Source organism: Psammomys obesus, unplaced genomic scaffold (assembly GCF_907164565.1).
Source record: "Psammomys obesus unplaced genomic scaffold, mPsaObe1.curated_primary_1811, whole genome shotgun sequence".
In the NCBI taxonomy this organism is placed as follows: Eukaryota; Metazoa; Chordata; class Mammalia; order Rodentia; family Muridae; genus Psammomys; species Psammomys obesus.
In genome coordinates, this window is record NW_026588368.1 from 4,578,950 (window position 1) to 4,599,786 (window position 20,837).

A 20,837-nucleotide genomic window follows, 5' to 3' on the forward strand; every position below is an offset into this window, starting at 1 on the left:
TCCTTATCTAAACTAAATTTACAAATTTATACAAGAAATTAGAATTCCTAATTCTTTACTTCAAGAGGTTATACGTTACTAGATCGAGACTCTCTTTTGCCATCTCTAAAATAAACACCAAGAAGAACACCGAAATAAAAAGATTAGGAACCATAAATGCCTAATTACAGTTATCAGTTTCTGTCTGCAACTGTAAAAGCTTAATTTTATAAGTAATCTGACCCTGATTTTGTATAGTCAACCTTTTGAAAGTTAAAAATAAGTTTTCTCAATAGACATTCTGAAGGAGTAGAAAATTTGGCTAAATAGACATGAAAACATTATTGCCTAATAAATGCCAACAGTTTCCTAGCTAGTACTGAGAATTCGAGTTTCTATCACAAAGACAGTAAGTGAGCACAACTGCAGTATAGACCTAGAGAAACATAAACAAAATTTCCATTTTTAAGAGGACGGTTCTACCTACACTGTCTTCTTCTGTCCCACTCTTCCAGTGCACTAGACGGCAAAATGACAAACACGGAAAGTGTATGCCTTCAACAGGCTCGAAATCCCGCAGAGAGGCAAATAAAAACCTAGGGTTTTCTTTGTGACATCTCCAAACTGTCTTGCTAGTAAAACAGCTCAGTGAATAAAGGTCCTTGCTGTGCTATGATGCAAGCCTGACTACCTGAGTTTGATCCCTGGAAGGAGAGAACCAATTTCACCTCCAACCTGTCAACACCTCAAACTTGTATTTATGGTTAAGTGGTGAGCTGTGACAGAGTCACAGGATGGACTACCATGCGACGGGGATAGTAAGTGAGTGATTGTTACGCACGTAGAGGTAGCAGAGATCATGGGCTACACACATGAGAGAAGGGATATGAGGTAAGTGATAGGGACAGTAAAATGCTTTAAACCAAGAGTCAGCACTTAGAAAGTTTAGAGCAATCACGCCATCAGGCAATAAACAAGTATGATAATTAGACAGGAAGATCAGATAGGAGGCAATTAAGTATGCCCCAACCTAGGACCACCTTTGGGGCAAAAATTATGGTTCTGACAGGAAGTAGAAAAAAGACAAAAGAAATCAAGCCGACAGAATGGACTGGGCACAGCACCAGACTGGTTGAGAGTGGGACTGGGAGGAGAGGTGGGATGCGATCAGGTGCTAAAAAGTAAATAATAGGGAAAGGGGTTAAAGATAAGCTTTAGAGCTATTTTAGAAGAAGTGGGGGCATTTTATTTTTGGTAGTAATTTTCATGTTACCATAAAAAACAAATTTTGGGTGTCTTATGAATAGTTTTATATTTTATAGGTAGTATGGGGATGTAAGAATGGAATATAGTTGTATACCATTTAATTATGCCTGCTGTACCTTGCATGCAGAAACTAAAATGCTTACAGGTAAAACAACCCAGAGACGACAAGACTTCACACGGAAAACGCCTCAGAATCATCGGAAGTGGGAAGTACCCCAGGGCAGTTTGATTTCAAAGGAAACCATTGTAATTAAACTTTTCAGCCCTTTTCTAACTTGACATCCTTAATAAGAAAATATCTCAATGAAGCCTCTGAGACTCACGGAAGCTCTGCCACTGTGGTTCACGCTTCCTTTAAAGTTGCTGTACTTGTGCTGAGCGTGCGTGCATGCCACTACTCCAGATGTGCTCCCCAGGAGCCACTCAGAAGCTCTAGCAGGCTAACATGCAGTGTCTTGTAAGCGGACCCAGCATCCTACGCGCGCTCACGCCTGCAGGACACTCAGGAGTGTGCCCATCCCGACAGTGCGTGAACTCAGCCTGAGAACAACTGCATGAGTCAGATTCACGACAGCTATTTCGCTCCTTGAAACTTTATACCAGTTCAGTTCAATATTCATTTCTACATAGATAAGTCCCCAAGCTGTGTTTACTTTTCCATTGTCTGCAAATATTTTCATGACTTCTTTTGAAGTCACTGTTACAAAACCAAGTCAGGGCAATGGCCTCTTTCCTAGTAAAACAAAAACTGTATTTCTGCTTCCACACTCCATTTGGAGAGAGAGAAACAGACAATGTGTATTCTGTATTGAATGCGATCTGTAGAAACTCTAAGGCAGTGGTTCTCAACCTGTGGGTCACGACCCCTCAGGGTTCAACCGACCCTTTCACAGGAGTCACCTAAGACCATCAGAAACACAGATACTTATATCCTGTGTTTATGTTTATGTTCGTAACAGTAGCAAAATTAGTTATGAAGTAGCAACAAAAATAATTTTAAGGTTGGTGGTCACCACAACATAAGGAACTGTATTGGGAAGGTTTAGGATGCAGCAATAGGAAGGTTGAGGAACACTGCTATAAGGTATTTCATAACTGGCAGAATGGATGAAATAAAAACAGCTTAATATTAATTATGCATTATGAACAGGCCTATATATTCTGTACTTTTATATAAATTTCTCACAACTTTATGAGACAGGCATTTACTACTTTAATTTGTATACATGAAATTAAGAGCAAAATAAATGTCAGTGCCATACACTGTATAGTGAAATCCAGTTCTAAGTTGAAATCTTATGCTTTCACTGCTGTGTTAAAGAAACATTTAAAATGTCAAAAATATTCTAGGGCTCACAGAGACTGAACCACCAATCAACAGGCACGCCCGGGCTGGGTCTAGAACCCTACACACATGCAGCAGATGTGCAGCTTGTTTTTCCTGTGGGTGCTCTAGCAATTGGAGCGGGGGCTGCCTTTGACTCTGTTGCCGGCCTTTGGATTCCTTTCACACACCTGGGCTGCCTTATCTGGCCTCAGTGGGAGAGGACTAGTCCTACCATAACTTGATATGCCAGGGTGGGCTAGTACCCGTGACAACCTCCCCTTCTCTAAGGGTGAGGGGATGAGGGGATGGGGAAGAGGATGAGAGAATGGGGGAGGGGTGTGAGAGTGGAACTGGGAGGAGAGGGGTGTGATCAGGTGATAAACTGAATACACAAAATTACACAGGTGATACATGCACTCCTCCACCTCTGACCATGCAGATTAAATCTTTGGTCTCACACAGCTAGGTATGTGATCTACCACTCAAACTATCAACCCAGGTCCCATTCATACGACTTTTCAAGAAGTATATAAAATATATATAAACATAGTCAAGCATGGCAATGCATGCTTATAAGACTAGTATGGAGGGGGTTCGGACGGCAGGATTGTGATTCAAGACCAGCTTGGAAGAAAAAAAAAAAAAAAAAAAAAAGACCAGCTTGGACTACATAGTGAGGTCTGTCTCAAAATATTGTGTGTAAACACATTAGAGGGGAAAAACAAAACCTTTCATTCATGTTTATTCTTTATTGTCCCAAGCTAATGGTCGTTTTATGTCCGTCTTCAAGTTTCCTTCTTTTAAAACCAGCAGTAGCATATGGTTTCCACGCTGCTATTTTCATTTAATGAATGGCACCAGCTGGAAGCTGTGTGTGGTGATACACACCTGAAATCAAATATCTAACAAAAAACAAGTAAGTACCAACATGGATTATAAAGGCGTATGTCCTTTGACCTTTTGGTTCTGCTCTGTGGACTGCATTCTCATGATGCACACATAGGAAATGACTTTTTCTTAACATTACTTTCACACTCATGAAGAATTCTGCACTCATATAAACTTATTATCTTATAATAAGATAAAGAAGAATGATGTATTAAAATTTACTTAATGTTAAAAGTACCTACCAATGGAAGTGCAGTTAAATATACCGTGGAATACTATTCCCAAGGAGGGAAAGTTAGTGACATAGAAAAAACAACCCAAATGTAAAAAGAGGTCGGCAAAGATTCAATAGGTGGATGCGGATAAGGTCTAGCATATACAGTAAGATGATGAAATATAAAAGACCACGCGGGGAGAGCCTAATATTTACAGCAATTTAGTAACAGGTATCAAAGTGTGTATACCAGGCAGTGGTAGCTTACTCCCAGGAGGCAGAGGCAGGCAGATCTCTGAGTTCGAGGCCAGCCTGGTCTACAGAGTGAGTTCCAGGACAGCCAGGGCTACACAGAGAAACCCTTTTTCAAATAAACCAACCAACCAACCAACTAAATAAATGAATTTATATGTTCTTACTAGTAATTCCATTAAAGAATATATCCTAGAGAAATATGCTTGCCTATGGAAAAAGAAGCAAGTATAACACCAATGCGCAGAAGATAAATGTTCAAGATGACAAACCACAAAATATGGATTAAAAATATGTACCAAAGACTGGAAAGGGACTGTGTTGGGTGTGGTGCTTTGAGAAGGTGGTTGCCCATAGTCTCAGGCATTTGAATACTCAGTCTCCAGCTGGTGGTGCTATTTGGAAGGTCTAACAGGCGTGGCCCTGTGGGAGGAAGTATGTTACTGCAGGCAGGCTTTGAGAGTTTAAAGACTCCAGCCATTTCAAGTTGGACCTCTGCTTCATGCTTTCGGCTCTACATATGAGTATTCATTTTCCTGCTCCTGCAGCCAGGACCTTTGCTCTGCCATCAGTGACTCTAACCCTCAAGAACTGTAAGTCCAAATAAACTCTTTCTTCTACAAGTTGGCTTGGTTGTTTTATCACACCAACAGAAAAGCAACTAAGATATAGGGGAAGGGAGGGAAGGGAAGGGGAAATAAGAAAAAGGTATTGTAGGGACAATGGGGGACATAGGACAAAAATCCCACATTACATCTGGAATCTTAATTTTTGTTGTTACAGTTTGTTGGAACAGAGTTTCACGTGACCCTGGATGGCCTGGAACTGACTATAGAGATCAGGCTGACCCAAGACTCGAGATCCATCTGTCTCTTGAGGCACTAAGAATCTATTTGAAATCCAGATTTTTATCTATATACTTATATAAGACAAGACTTCCCTGTAGTGGTATATTTATTTTTGGAGTTTGTCTTTTTATTTAAATTCTTATAAAATAAAATTGGGCACAGGGGTCTTTTCTGAGACTGATACTCCAACCAAGGACCATGCATGGGAGATAACCTAGACCCCTGCTCATATGTAGCCCATGGTCAACTCACTATGTAAGTGGCTTCCCTAGTAAGGGGAGCATGGGCTATCTCTGACATAAACTCAGTGGCTGGCTTTTTGATTACATTCTCCTGGGGAAGAGTGTAGCTATAACAGGCCACTGATAAGGACATTGAAGCCAGTCCTGATGAGACCTGATAGGTAGGTAGGCTAGGGTCAGCTGGAATGGGAGGAGGACCTTCTCTATCAGTGGACTTGGGGAGGGGCATGGGAGGAAAAGAGGGAGGGTAGGATTGGGAGGGGATGAAGGAGGGGACTACAGCTGGGATACAAAGTGAATAAATTGTAGTAATCAAAAAAAATTAAGAAAACAAAATAAATAAACAAATAAATAAATAGATAAATAAATAAACAAAAGGGGGGTTAGTATATAAAGAACAACTTGAAAAAAATCTGATTTATTTCTTTACCTACTTATTAAAATTTTACTTCATTCATTTTTGGGACAGGATTGCATGTAGCTCAGGGGGCTGAGGATGACCTTGAACTTCCTGATCTTCCTGCCTCTGGGATAAACAAATGTGCCTCGCCTTGTAGTTTTTGTTGTTGCTTTTATGTGGTGCTAGAATTCAAACCCAGGATTCAGGGATGCTAGGCAAAAGCCCTCTACCATCTGAGCTGTGTCCCTCAAGTTCTGCAATATTTAAACTCAAATTTCCCATGCTTCAGATCAGTTACCAGATGAGGGGCGGGGTAAGTTATACGAAACGTTTCTGTGTGGAGCTCGAAATGTTAGGCCAGGTCTGGCAGCCTGTGTTTAGCCCCCAGAACCAACATGGTGGAAGAAAAGAGCTGGTTTCTGCAAGTTGTCCTCTGACCTCCACATGCGATTCCATGTCCCACCAAGACAAATAAATAGTAAAAATGAAAAGTTCAGTTTTGAATATGCAGCAAAGCAGACAGAAAGCCAACAAATTGGGGCAAGTACTCTCTTTAAGGCACACAAAGAGCTATGTCCATACGTAACATAGAAGAAAAACACAAAGCAAATAAAAATAGAGTCTTTTGCTTGCGCCTGGCCTTTAAGAAAACAAAACCAAAACCAAAACAATAAAAGCAAACCCAAGCTATGGAGCCCGTGCTGACCTCCAATTTGTGACTCTCCTGCCTTAGCCTCCTGAGTGCTTGGATTACACACCTGGCTCAAAAGTGACCGTGATCATAAGATCATAGAGCCACTGGACAGTTGGTTTTTAGACATAGGCAATGGAACTGACATTAAGACTATGAAAAAATGAAAAACAAGGAAAATCGTCATTTTGGAATATGAAACAGTAGCAATAACGGGACCAGTGTCATAGAGCACTGGCTACTTCGGAAGCCAGGAAGAAGGGCCGAGGGGTGGGTACTTTGCCACTACCCCTCCTTTGTAGAGGATGAAGTTTTCTGGCAAAAATCTTCTCTATAACCTCTCCTTGTGCATAACAAAGCTGTGAATCACACAGTAAATTCTTGGCATTAACTTGGAGGGCTGGGGGTGCCTGGAGCTGCTGCTATACCCCCAATACTAAGCTGTTTGGCAAATGGCTTGCTGGACCATAAACTAACCTCTGTGGAGGGCCCCATGGAGACACCCACACACTGTTGCTCAGTGCCAGCACCCCCCACCCCCCAATACTCTGAGGGCTTATTCGCAACTCCAGATACTCTGCCAGTTTCTCTTGGCTCCAGAGACAGCATCACCTGCAGGGCTTCATTTGTCTGCTTGACACCTCAATGTTGATTTCCCTATACAAAGGGGCCCTCTCCAGTGCGTCTCACACAATTACACAATCATTCCGTTGTAACTCAGGAGAGGATTAATGATTGGGTTTTATTTGATTGTAGTTTTGATTAATCCTGATTGTTTAATTTGTGACCTTTTCTGGAATCCCAAGGGCTGGGAATCAGAACATGCACACAGTACCACTGTATTTTGAGCAGTTTGAGCTTGCCAATTTATTTCATGCCTCATTAGCCACAAAAGCTATGAAATTTTAGTCCAAAAACAGCTCCATGTTTTTTGTTTTTTTTTTTCATAGTTTGGGTAGAGAATCTTGAAGGACTTTTCATTTTTATTTAGATATGGTAAGCTAATAATTAGTCCATCCTGGTTATGCTCCAAAAGCTCTAATTCCAACTGGCAGGTATCTTAGTAAAACTCCAAATCCAAGTAAGACACATCACCATAGGATACCCTAGTTTCCCAGGGCACAGAAATCAGTTTTTGTAAAGGTTATGTGGAGGTAGATCTAGGGTTGTTTTTTTCTTTTCACATATTACAACATTGTGCGACAAACGTTTCTTTGGACTCATAACCAAATCTGTATCAATAAATTCAATCTGTCTCACCACAGAGAGGGCGCTATAATTTTTAATTATTTACTACCTGAGAATCAGGTCTCTTTAACATTTCTGTGATAAATTCATAATACCCAAATATTTTTTAAAAAATCTTTCATTTTAAGTGAATACAGAGTTAACAAACGATGAAAGACTAGGAAACTCTTACGGGATATGCAAATTGGTTAGCTGACTAATAACCTCACCACAAAGTAAAACGTACACGAATGCGCACTGCTCTGCTGTCCTTCAGGATCGGTGTGGTGCACACCAGAACCATAGGACCCAGTGACTCTTTTGACTTTTTGTTTTGTTGTTAACTCTATCTTTTATACATCTAACTTTGAAGCACCTAGATGGGAAAATGCCAGCATCCTGTCTCTTCTCTAACTCGCAGAAAGCAACTGGCCCTACTGTTTTCTCTCTTTGTCTTTAATTTTTTTTTTTGTTCACAATTTATTCATTATATAACCCAACTGAAGGCCCCTCCCTCAAATCCCTCAGTCCCACCCTCCCTCCTTCTTCCCCCCATCCTCTTCTCCTAGTCCATTGAAAGGGTAAGTTCTCCACTGTTGCCATCTTCTCATAGCTTGCTAAGTCTCACCAGGACTCCTTGGATCCTTTTCCTCTGTGGCCTGGTAAGACCACATCATGAGGGGTGAGTGATCAGAGAGCAGTCAACTGAGTTCATGATAGAGGCAGCCCCTGCTCCCCTCACTCAGAGATCCACATGGAGACTGAGCTGCCAATTGGCCACATCTGAGCAGGGGGTCTAGGTCCTCTCCATGCATGGTCCTCTATTGGTGTATCAGTCTCTATGGGATCCTCTGGGCTCAGCTCTTTTTAGTTTTGTTGGTCTCCTGGTGGAATTCTTGTCCCTTCCATGTCCCTCTAATCCCACCCCTCTCTTCCTCTTTAAGACTCCCTACACTCTGCCCAAAGTTTGGCCCTGAGTCTCAGTATCTGCTTTGATCCCCTGTTGGGTAAATCCTTTCAGAGCCCCTGTATAGTAGACTCCCATCCTGTTTCCTCTGTTCCACAACTTTTGCTGTCTATCCTGTTTGCCATTCTGAATAAGATTTAAGCATCTTCCCTGGGGTCTGCCTTAGTGTTTAGCTTCTTTAGGTCTGTAGATGGCTGTCCTATATTATATCTGCTTATTAGTGAATGTATACCAGGCCTGTCTTTCTGTTTCTAGGTTACCTCACTCAGGATGATCTCTTCTAGTTCCATCCATTTGCCTGCAAATTACATCATTTCCTTGTTTTTAATCGCTGAGTTGTATTCCATTGTTTAGATGTACCACAATTTCTGTATCCATTCCTCCGTTGAGGGACATCTAGGTTGTTTCCAGATTTTGGCTATTACAAATAAGGCTGCTATGAACATAGTTGAGCAAATGTCTGTATTGAATGATGGGACATCGTTTGGGTATATGCCCAGGAGTGGTATAGCTGGATCCTGAGGTAGTGCTATTTCCAATTTTTTGAGAAAGCGACAAATTGATTTCCAAAGTGGTTGTTCAAATTTGTACTCCCACCAGCAACAGAAGAGGGTTCCCCTTTCTCCATGTCCTCTTCAGCATGTGTTGTCACTTGAGTTTTTGATCTTAGTCATTCTGTTAGGTGTAAAATGGTATCTCAGAGATGTTTTGATTTATATTTCCCTGATGACTAATGAAGTTGAACATTTCCTTAAGTGTTTCTCTACCATTCTATATTCCTCTGTTGAGAATTCTCTGCTTACCTCTGTTTCCCATTTTTAAATTGGATTACTGGGTTTGTTGGTGTCTAATTTATTGAGTTCTTTATATATTCTGGATATTAGTCCTCTATTGGATGCAAGATTAGTGAGGATCTTTTCCCAGTCTGTAGGCTGTTGTTTTGTTCTGCTGACAGTGTCCTTCGCTTTACAGAAGCTTTTCAGTTTCATGACCAGTGGCTGTTAGATCCTTTTATTTTGATGTTGGTTGTGGTAGTGTGTTTGTGTGCTTGGCTACTTTAGTTTTGCTATAGTGAGGTTATTTATTTCCTGTGTTTTTGTGAATGTAGTTAGCTCTCTTGTATTGAATCTTTCCTTTTAGTATCTTCTGTAAGGCTGGATTTGTGTGTAGGTATTGTTTAAATTTGTTTTTTGTTGTTGAATATCTTGTTTTCTCCATCTATGATGACTGAGAGTTTTGCTGGGTATAGTAGCCTGGGCTGACATCTGTGTTCTCTTAGGGTCGGCATGATATCCATCTAGGCCCTTCTGGCTTTCATAGTCTCTGCTGAGAAGTTAGGTACGATTCCAATGGGGTTGCCATTATATGTTACTTGGCCTTTTTCCCTTGCAGCTTTTAGTGTTTTTTCTTTGTTCTATATACTTACTGTTTTGATTATTATGTGGGGGAAGGATTTTCTTTTCTGGCCTAATCTATTAGGTGTTCTAGAGTTCAAATTGGGGAAATTTTCTTTTATGATTTTGTTGAAAATATATTCTGGGCCTTGGAGGAGGGAATCTTTTTTTCCCTCTATTCCTATTATTCTTCGGTTTTGTCTTTTTATGTTATCTTGGATTTCTTGGATGATTTGTGTCAGAAATTTTTTAGATTTAACATTTTCTTTGACGGATACATCGATTTCTTCCATTGTATCTTCCACACCTGAGATTATTTCTTCCATCTCTTGTAGTCTGTTGGTTAGGCTTACCTCTGATGTTCCTGTTTTCTTCCCTAAGCTCTTCCTTTCCATGATTTCTTCTGTTTGTGGTTTCTTTAATTTTTCCAATTCTATCTTTAGATCTTGAACCCCGTTTTGTTGATTTCCTTCACCTGTCTGACTATATTTTCCTTCAATTCCTTCACCTGTTTGTTTGAACATTCCTCTGTTTCTTTTATTTCTTTCAGTGATTTAATTATTTCCTCTCTAAAGGCCACAAACAGTGTGGCTGCACCTTCTGTATTTCTTTATGGATGGCCATAATCTGTCTGACTTTATCTTCCTTTATTTCTTTACACATTTTATTTCTTTCCTCTATTACTCTCTTCATAAGCATAGATATAAGGCCATCTTCTTGAATTTCACTTATGTTAGGGGGTCCAGGGCTACTTGCCCCTGGATAACTGGGTTCTGGAGATGCCATATTGCTTTGGCTTTTGTTGGTTGTGCTTTTACGCTGGCCTCTACCCATCTGGCTGTCTCACGTGTCGGACGTTAATTTCTGGTGCCTGCTGGACTCAATCCTCTTAGAAGAAAGATGGTTGTTCTTGAAAGAGGTCTCCTCAGCTTTTTGGGTATGGTCACCGAATGGCTGGTGCTTCTCAGTGAACTGCCACAGCTCACCTCAGGTGTATGGACCTGCGGGGTAACTGAGGTTACTGGGAGTCAGGGAGGTTCTCCTCTCACCAGAAGTCCTGGAGACAGCTACCCTGCCACTGGGTTTCTTGCTCTGAATTTAGTGAGCTGCTGCTGCAGTTCTTATACTGTGTTTGCTGGGCACAGCCCCCTTGAAGAACCAGGGAGCCCCAAGGTTTGGTCAGTTTAGTCGGGAGATAGGTTGCACCTTGGAGCAGTGTCTGGGGGCTGATCCTGTGGATCCCAGGCTTCTGTAGGTCTGAGGTTGGAGCTCTGTGCCCCAGTACCCAAGTGGTAATTAGTGGCAGCTGAGCATAGCACTCAGACGTATGGCAGGAGGCTAGAGTCCAGAGCCTGAGGAAAACCAGCAAACTTTTTTGGGGATTAGCTGGTTGTCCTATTGTGGGACTTAATGTTTTCCTCACTGTGGCGTTTCCTCCTGACAGGGAGACCCAGTCTGTGGTGTTTTGGGGTCCACAGTTCAGTCTAGGATGGTGAGTAGAGCATGCAGGTGGAGGTGAGTGGCTTCGCACTGGCAACTGGGTGCCTGCAGGAACCTGGGAACTTTTCCCGGGAACTTTTGTGGTAGTGGTGGTGGTGGTAGGTTCAGCTGGGTGTCCTGAGATTGGACCTGATATTTTCTTCGGTTCCTGTCAGCAAGGAAACCCAGTCTCTGGTGCCCTGGGGCCCACAGCTTCGTCTGGGAAGGTGAGTCGGGTGCAACAGGCGGGTCTCTGGGCTGGCAGCTGAGCACCTGCCAGAGCCCAGAACCTTTTCCAGGGATTGTCTGGGTGACGTGAGGTCAGTTGGTCCCAACTTCTTCCTTCACTGTGGGGTTTTCTCTCGACTGGAAATCCCAGTCTTTGGTGTTGTGGGGCCCGCAGTTTGGTCTGGGATGGTCATCAGAGCACACAGGTGTATGGCTTTGGGCTGGCGACAGAGTACCTGCTGGAACCTGGGACCTCTTCTGGGGTTTAGCTGGGTGACTTGAGAATGGATTGCTTCCCACACCTCAGGGTTTCCTCTCTCCTGGAAACACAATTGCTGGTGTTTTAGGTCCCAGTTCAGTCTGTTGGTCACTGTGCAGTCACTGATGTCCTGCTTGTCAGGCACAGTGTCCTCTTGGCGCCACCATCTTGGATCCTGATTATCTTTTTTGGATATGAAATTTCAGTATGCTGTCTAGGCTAACCTTAAATACTTGGGGTCAAGCCATTCTCCTGTCTCAACCTTCCAAGTAGCCAGGACTTGGACCTAGTTGTCACAAGAGCATTTTCTAATGATTTACTCATATTTCTTTTTGAAAACATTCAGTGTTTCATAAAAGTATATTTTTCAAACAAGTTTATCATTAGGAACATGCAATTGTAAAATACATAATTACAGTTTCTCAAGCAAGTGGAATGAAAAAAAAATTTGTTAAGAAACATACTAACTTAATAACCTAACTCAACAAGTTAACTGAGACGTGTATGGTACATCTGAGTACATCTGCTTCTGGTACATTACAGGCATCAACTAGCATGGTTAAGTCTCAATCTGGTTATGAGTTAAGTAGAGGTGTGTCACAAGAACTTCTTAAACACATAAACAGAATTACATAAAGCAGCATGGACTTAGGCTCAGTGTTGAAAGTATCTCTTAACTTGTAAGAGATGTTTCCTGTTGGAAGCTGTATATCCTATGTGCTTGTTACAATTTGAAAAAGTAATGAGTGTTAGATGTCATGATTCACTGAGTCATTCTATAAATTTAGCCCCCATCCCTGGTCTCCTCTATACGATAAACAAACAGAATGTTTCAAAGGGAAAACAGCAGTATAAAAGTAATGAGTCTGTGTAAATATGGTAAGAGGAACAGTTTCGTGTTTTAAAATACTATAGAGTATAGAAGCTGGGGCCTAGTTTATAGCTGAGTCTTAGTGAATTTCTGTTGTTGTTGATATTTCTGTTTTTCAGAGACAGGACTTTGCTATGTAGTAGCCCTGAATGGCCTGGAACCCTCCAAGTAGACAAGTTAGGCTTTGAAGTTGTGGTGATCTTCCTGTCTCAGTGCTGGATTACAAATATGCACTACCATGTAAGGCCTTATGCAAGAGGTCTTTGGTTTAACCCTCAGCATTGGGAAAACACAAAACAGCTACTAGGTATGATGTTTATTGCCTCAAATCCAATGGACAAGAGATAGAAGGAAAGGTGTCTTAAAGAACTAGACTGACAGGGAAGTAATCACGCACATCTGTGACATACATACACAGGCACACAATAAAGAAATGAACAGAATGAAACTCAAACAAATTTTAGTTTTAAAAAGTTATCTAGTTGGGTTGTGGTGGTACATGCCTTTAATCTCAGCACTCAGGAAACAAAATCAGGCATATCTTTGTAAGTTTGAGGCCAGCTGGTCTATAGAGTAAGTTCAGGGAAGCCAGGGCTATATAGTGAAACCCTGTTTTGAAAAACAAACACAAATAAACAAAGTTACCTATCTCTGTTTAGTGACTAGAATGAGAATGTCCACCACAGGCTTGGGTATTTGACACTTGGGTCTCGATTGGTGGAGCTATTTCAGGAGGTTGAGAAGGTGCAGCCTTGTTGAAGGAAACATATCACCAGGGGTAGCTTTGAGAGTATACAGCCTCGCCCCATTTCTAGTTTGCTCTATGCTTTGTGTTTGCAGTAAAAGATGTGAATGGATTTCTCAATCCCTAAGCCAAAAAATGAATTCTTCTAGAAGTTGCTTTGGTTGTGCTTGTTTTATCACAGTAGCAGGGAAGTAAATACTACACTGTCCATTTAAAATATTAGGCAATGTATTTCAATTACAATTTGGGGAAATGGAAGGAGACATATTAAGCTAAGTATGGATATAAGCCTTTAATGTCTCATTCCATTTTCTTGTTATTGTAAACAGAGCAGCAATAAATTTGGGCTCATAAATGGAATTCTCTGGGTATAAACCCATGAGTGGAAGAGCTGGGTCATATGGTGTCAGGAAACCCTGCTGCTAAGGTTGCAGTCCACCATGACCAGATAGCCCTGAGCATCAGCGGGCCCTCCTCTCCTCTGCCTGTGCGGTCTGGATCCCCATGCCCTCTACCTGAGGAATGTCATGTAGCCCTTAGAGAAACTACAGGTTCAACTTCCTGGAATAAGAACTCACTCAGCAGATACCTGGGCTTCCTGGAATGCCTCTCCATGCAAATGAGGCATTCCAGGAACTTCAGCCCCCTGCCAATAATGTATACCCACACTGGAAATCCCTACCCTGCCCCAAAGTTCAATATAATCCTTGTTCACTCTGAATAAAGCTGAACTGCCTCACTGAAGCTGGTCCCAGAAATCTGTCATTCTGTCCATTCTGTTGTATGAGCTCTCCCACCCTGTTGTCAATTTCTGCTCCCTTTGCTCTTGTGGACCGCTATCAGCCTACAATCACAGTTGGGGAAAAGGGAAAGTCACAATATGATAGCTCTGTTTTTCAACTTATTGAAGAACCTCCAAACTGACTTCCATACTGTATTAATGTATACTACCCTTGTTGTTAAATTTCTTAATGACAGTCTGGGGTGAGGTGGTATCTCAAATTAGTTTTAATTTGTGTTTCCTCATTACTAGGGATTTTGAGCACTTTTGAATAGTTATTGGCCATTTGTATTTCTTTCTTTTAAAAACTGCTCATTTCATTAGGCCACTTGTTGACTGAGATTGGTTTCCTTAGTGTTTAACTGAATATAAACTTCTAATAGACTCATGTGGAAAGATGGGGCAGCTCATCAATCATCAGTGCCACAGCTTTAAAGTAAACTGAATGAAACAAAAGAAATCTCAAAATCAAGAAAAAGATCAACCAGAGATAACATATGAAATATTTATAAGTCAAAAATACTCTTTTACTTCTTTCACAAATATGAATGGATCAAATAAATGGGTTAAGGAGGTCACAAAAGAACCCATCATTTCTTCCCCTTCATGATTTCTTTAGCTTGTCAGCTGTTTAAGATCAAGTTCAGGGTGCCAGAAGGGCAGTCTGCAGCACAAGGAGATGTCAAGGACTCCACTTATTCCCCTGGATATTGTAAATAGCAGCCACTCACAGCAGAGCTCATGCCTAGGAGGAGAAGTTCTGCTACCCAACCCTGCCTGAGATGCAAAAGACGCTGCTGGGGAAGAAAAAGCAAGTAGTTCCAAATAGAGAGACTATGTGTGTTGTATAACATAAATAATATTTTAGTGCTACATAGTAGAAATTCAATCAACTGCAGCCACTGGAAGAGCTTTTATATTACTCAGGTATAATCAAATTTCATGCCAGTCGTAAGTGAAAACATTTTTTTTTCCTTTATAAATTTATCTCCATAGGAAAAAAGAAAAGCATAAGTGGTCAAGTGAAGTAATCAGAGGAGTATCAGTAACCTTATGAAGTAATAGTATTTCTGGAAAGCTAGTGGAATAGTGTTTGCAAATTTCATGTCACAGACAGCTACCATTTCCAAGAAATTCTGGCTTAAAGAGGACTTAGTTAGCTGAGTTTTGGTTTGCCTAAAATGTCAGGAAATCGTTAGAATTTCATTTACTTAGAAACCAGCCCTTTTAGTAGCTATAGTTTTACTATAGCTTACTATTATAGCTTACTATTGCTTTCTCTAATTCCCATATATCCTAGCCTTTCATTGTTGAGATGCTAATAACAACAGCAATAATTAACAATCGAGTGCAATTTTAGGGGGTTTGCATGTATTATAGCCTTTACAACCAGGTCCTATTCCTAATTTTACAGATGTGGACACAGGAAACTGCCAAAGAAATAGAGAAGCCCACTTTAAAATCCATCTGGGGCTCAGAATTATGTGCCCTTAATTAGCTTTTCTCAGTTAGGGGAGTCCTAAGAACAATGCTTTAAAATATAATAATCCTCAACTGAAGGATGGAAACAAGGAAGAAAGCCGTGAGAAGGGGAAAGGAGGAAGGAAAATGCCATTATGAACACAGAACATTTGTATTGTTTACATCTTAACTATTTCACAAGGGTCATGTGTTGAAGGATAGTATCCAGCTGATGGTGCTTTTAGAAGCCGCTGAAACACTTAGGTGGGGGTTCTGGCAGAAGGAAGTGAGATCATTAGAGGTGTGCCCTTGAAGGAGGTACTGAGACCCTGGGCCCATCTCTCTATATTCTGGAAGCCAGTGACATGACCAGCTTTTCTCTGCTGGTCACAGGCCTAAGGCAACGGCGCCAGGGAACCAAGGCCTGAGGCCACTGAAACCTCTGGACTCATGGGCCAAAATACATAGTTTCTCCTTAGACTATCAGGTATTTTACAGCAATGATGGGAACTGTCTGTATGGTACCATTTTATTACATGTCTATTTTAGTTGTGTTTGTGTGAGGTTATACAACACCACTCTTAATGGGATCAGAATAAAACAAAACAACAGTGGAAAACCACTGGACTTAATTAATATGCCATGCTGCCTCTGTACAAATAGGAAAAGATAAAAAATTATCCTGTTATCAGGCTGATAAACAATTTAACCCATTCTCCTACAGTCTGACATACTAATAATTATTTCTAAACTAAAACGTCATGAACATGCACAATTAGATAATCTCCCTTTCTACAATGCGAATATGTTCCCAAATTGTGACTGGTGGTATCTCAGGAACTCATTACTTCCGAATATTTTAAAAGCTGGGTGGGACACAATGATATGTCTGATGATGTACAAACTGCCAGTCCACCGTGGTATTATGCTACATTATTTTCTCTTTCAAGTTTTCAATGCTGTATTTTTGGGCTGCAACAACAAACAAATTATGGTGGGCTGAAGACGTAGCTCTGCAGCATACTGCTTGCCTAGGTTTAATCTCTAGGATGACAGTTCCACACAAAATGAAAGCTCCAGGAAGCTCCTAAGTAACAAAAAATAAGTGTTTCAGTTCTGGAGGAGGGAGACCATAAGATCAGGGAGTGGCACACTGCTCCCCAGGGGCTTCCTTCTTGCTGTTCTTCTCAACAGCGGAAGGGACTAGCAGATCGATGGGCTTCTTGGTAAGGAACAAATCCCAACCACGGGCTTTCATCAGCACATGCCCTTGCAGAACCCCAATCCTATGACTAGAACTTTACGGTTGAAGATTTCAATGTAATGATGTAGGGGATACGAACATTCTGATTGTAAAAATAGGATTTTAAAAGTTCACCTGCTCCACAAGAGACAAAAATCAATGTGGATCAAGAAATAAGTGTTCAATATTATGCACAGGTTTGAAAACTCTGCAGTACTCAATAGGCATTTATCCAAGTAGTAATTATTTAAAATGAAAGGATTTTCCTTTCTTCAATATATTAATATGCATCTCCTTATTTTGAAATGATTACAAAACTGTTGGGGCATATGTAAATGTAAGAGTCTAATTGCTATTGGGAAATGTTTGTTGTTTATTTTGGCCAAGAAATCATGGGAACTTTGATGACTATGCTGGAACCCGAGTTTCTGGAAACCTCTGTTCTAATATAAAAACATAGTTTTCCTTTAGAAAACAGTATTACAAAGCCTATCACCTAAAAGCAAAGAAACAGCAAATGTTATTGCACTTCTAGAGTTTTTAATAAAATTTCCTGACTTTAATATAGCTGGTCATAACTCTCTCCACACACACACACGCTTTTCCATCTTGGGTCTGGTGGTGTCGGCTAATCTAACATTGCTCATCTATAGCAATAGTGTAACGTCCACGAAGAATCGGCTCGCCAAGCAATCGCCACCGCTCACCCAGCAGCCCTGCAGCTGCAGAAGAGATGCAGTCTTGGCCGTAAAACTTCCAGTTCAACAGCCACTTGGCCTCTTGGAGTGTTTATCCCTGTCAGAGACCTGGATACTGCTTAAAAGCAATACTGCTATTTTTAATGCACTTAAACAAAACCAACACATGCACAAAGACTATCCACAACAATGACCTTTGAGATTTATCTCCTGATGTTCTGAGCTTTCAGTGTTGAGAGATTTGTAATGAGCAAAGTTGCCAGGGTTCATACTTCATCATATCTATAACTGAATACAGTGAGATAACATGCTATATTCATTAAAGATTTATTCTATTCTAGTCAACGAAACGTACGGTACCTTATAAGCTGAAAGCCTCCCTTTTACAATATTGTTTTAAAAAGCTAAGATGGGGGAAGAAGACAGCAGCGGGCATGGATCTATCCTAAAGAGCAATTTATGAAAATGCTTGCTTCTAATTATAAAAAAATTTAAAGAGTAAGAATCTTCCAAAAATAGTGAATGATTACTATAAAGATGTTCTGGCATTAGCTTAAAATAAACATAAAACGCAGTATTGGAGCCTCTTTGTGCTTTGAAAGTGAAGATGTAGTCATTAGCAGGGTATGTGGAGGAACAGAAGACAGAAAGGATTAGAGGCAACAAGTAACCAGAGTAAATCAATACCTTCCAAACCAATAGTCCTGAAGAACTCAGGTACAGAAAAGTGCTTCAAGTAAAATTCCACACACAGTCTATATACCCCAAAATACCACCATATCTAACATTAAATATAGGAACTATAGTTATTATGCACCAAAAAGAGGGAAGTTTAAAAAAAATTGTTTGGTTTGTCTGTTTTTGGTTGGTTTTCGAGACAAGGTTTCTCTGTGTAGTCCTGGCTGTCCTGAAACTCACTCTGTAGACAGGCTGGCCTCGAACTCAAAGAGATTCATTTGTCCTTGCCTCCCAAGTACTAGGATTAAAGGCATATGCCACCATGCCTGGCAAGAAAATACGTCCTAACTCAACTCAGAATAAAGTCACAAACAAGTCATTTTATAAAATGCTTATTAAATTTAAATATTCCTTTATCTATTAGTCCAAAATAAACTGACCTAACAGTTACTGTCAGGAAAAAAAAAATACTGGTTTATCTTTATTTTCAAGATAATCTAGAGAACCTGACAAAAGCTGAGGTTTGCAAAAGTGGCCATCTTTTCATGAAAAAAAGAACACTGTAAGCTCTGGCAGGTCAGAAAGGTTTCCAGGGCTTTTCTGGCTGGGAAGCCCATCAGCACTTCCAAGGTGCCTGCTACGAAGGAGGCATGTGCTTACATTATCTGAGAGCAAAAATCAGCCAACTATGATCATGTAAAGGAAGTTCCCTTGTTTGTTTGAGATTTACATACAAATTTGTAATTATAAAATTACTTGGATACATTCGAACAGCATAACCATGAGATGAATAACTAACATTCTAAGTGACCATAGAGCTGATGTAACATGTATAATCTTATCAACAAATCTTCCGACTAGTCAACCTCTATATTGCATTACTTTAGCACAGTAACAGTCTGGGTTATCTTATGGGATCAAAATTGAAATAGTACAGTATTCAATCACAGTGATCTTGTCATAAGCTAGTACATTAAAAAAACTGGATCTAGTCATGTTCTCCTGTCCACTACAACACGTGAGATGCAAACAGGCAAGCCTTGTAGGACTGTTCTCGCTCCCAGGAAATGAGAAGCTGCAAGAGGGCTGCTCCGCTAGGCTGCCAGTTCTAGTTCAATATTAATGTGTTAAGCAATTACCACATGGAAAGGCCCTTTTCATGCCGCCTGGTCTACTCCCCAGCCATGAGCTCCACTCCCAGGCTTGTCATGGCTCATTTAAAAAGCACAGTATGCTCCCTCTATGAGCCTGCTCCGAGAGCTTATGGAGTTTAAGATATAATGAGATACGAAGGTGTTTATCATGAGGTATACTAAAACTCTGAGCCAAAGCAACAGGAGCTGGACATTATGAGCAGGCTGGGAACACTAAGAGATTTTTCTTTAAAGAATACTGAATAAATAAACTATTCCACAAGACACATAAAGTTTAGGTAAAGAGAAAAGTTTCAAGCAGTACCAAGCCTTGCCGAAACTTAGAGCACAAAATAACATTTCAGAAATAAAGTGAGGAGTGGAAAGTCGATCTTTCATCATTGTCTTTTTGCTGCTTTTCCACATAAAACTGTGGTTCATATGAGTTACAATTTACCCCACCCCATAAGCAATGGTGACATTTTTACAACAGATAGTCGCTCTGAAATGCAGGAACCAAACTTATTCAATGGATGTTTATGCCTTCAAGAAGAAAAACAACACGTGTAAAACAATGAGTAAGGAAAATTTACAAGGGAAATGGAGGGGGGAAAAACTACAAAGAAAATAAATTTACTTTAGCTTGAAACATTTCTGGAGACACTGTGAATCCAGTCCACATTGAAAGTCCCCCTCTGTGCTCTGAAAGGCAAGAGCACAGTGGTGCACAAACTAGAGACACCATCAGGTAATGAACGCAGCTACCCCAGAAGTCCTAACAACAAGAGAGTGCTCAAGCCAGGGGCTGAGGGCAGGAGAAGCAGAAACGGTTCATCATTGATAAGCACCAAGTTCTGGGCCTTACTAGCTAAGGAACTGGGAGGAAGTTCGCGGTTTAAGATCAAGGAAAGATGAATCTAACTCTGTTGAATGTTAAAGTCACAGATGTTGGCTCTATTTGTAAAAACCGAGAATGTTAGAAAAACTTGCTTTGAGCACACTGAACACCCAAGGTCCTGGGTGTCCACAGCAAAGGTGATGGGGGAAGGGACCAATCATGAAAAATTTAAATACATGAAAGAGACATACAGAGTATCATGCACAGAAATTATTATGGGAAATCCAGGAATAGGTATTCTGGGTCTCCACAGAGAAAATTAGGAAGCGTCCCTGAAAAAACAGGACTCCCAAGGAAAGTAGAGCCACAGAAACATTCTGCTCAAAATCAGGGCAAACTGATCATCCTCTGTGAGAGGAAGTAAAATTGAAGAGCAACAAAAGAACTTTAAAAAGGTTGAGGATGTGTATGTATGTATACATGAGTATGAATATACTGTATATATCAGTGAAAGAGCTAGTTGAACAGGTGCCCTAGGTTTCATTCCTAGTGTAAGACAAAAATGGAAGTTTCAACAGAAAAGGAGATGGTACACTAAAAACCCAGAAGGCCTTTAGTGAGTACACCAAAGCTCTCCTCTGTCCATGCTGGACAAACAACCAACTGACTTACATTCTCATTTCTCACATCAAGTTTTCAAATGCAGCCTTTCTACGTACCTGTAGTAA

General features: G+C 40.7%; 1 protein-coding gene across 8 annotated transcripts in view; it reads right to left on the bottom strand.

Moving 5' to 3' along the window:
• Positions 1 to 20,837, bottom strand: part of Erc1 (ELKS/RAB6-interacting/CAST family member 1) — a 269,824-nt gene that overhangs the window by 88,372 nt on the left and 160,615 nt on the right. The window lies entirely within an intron of this gene.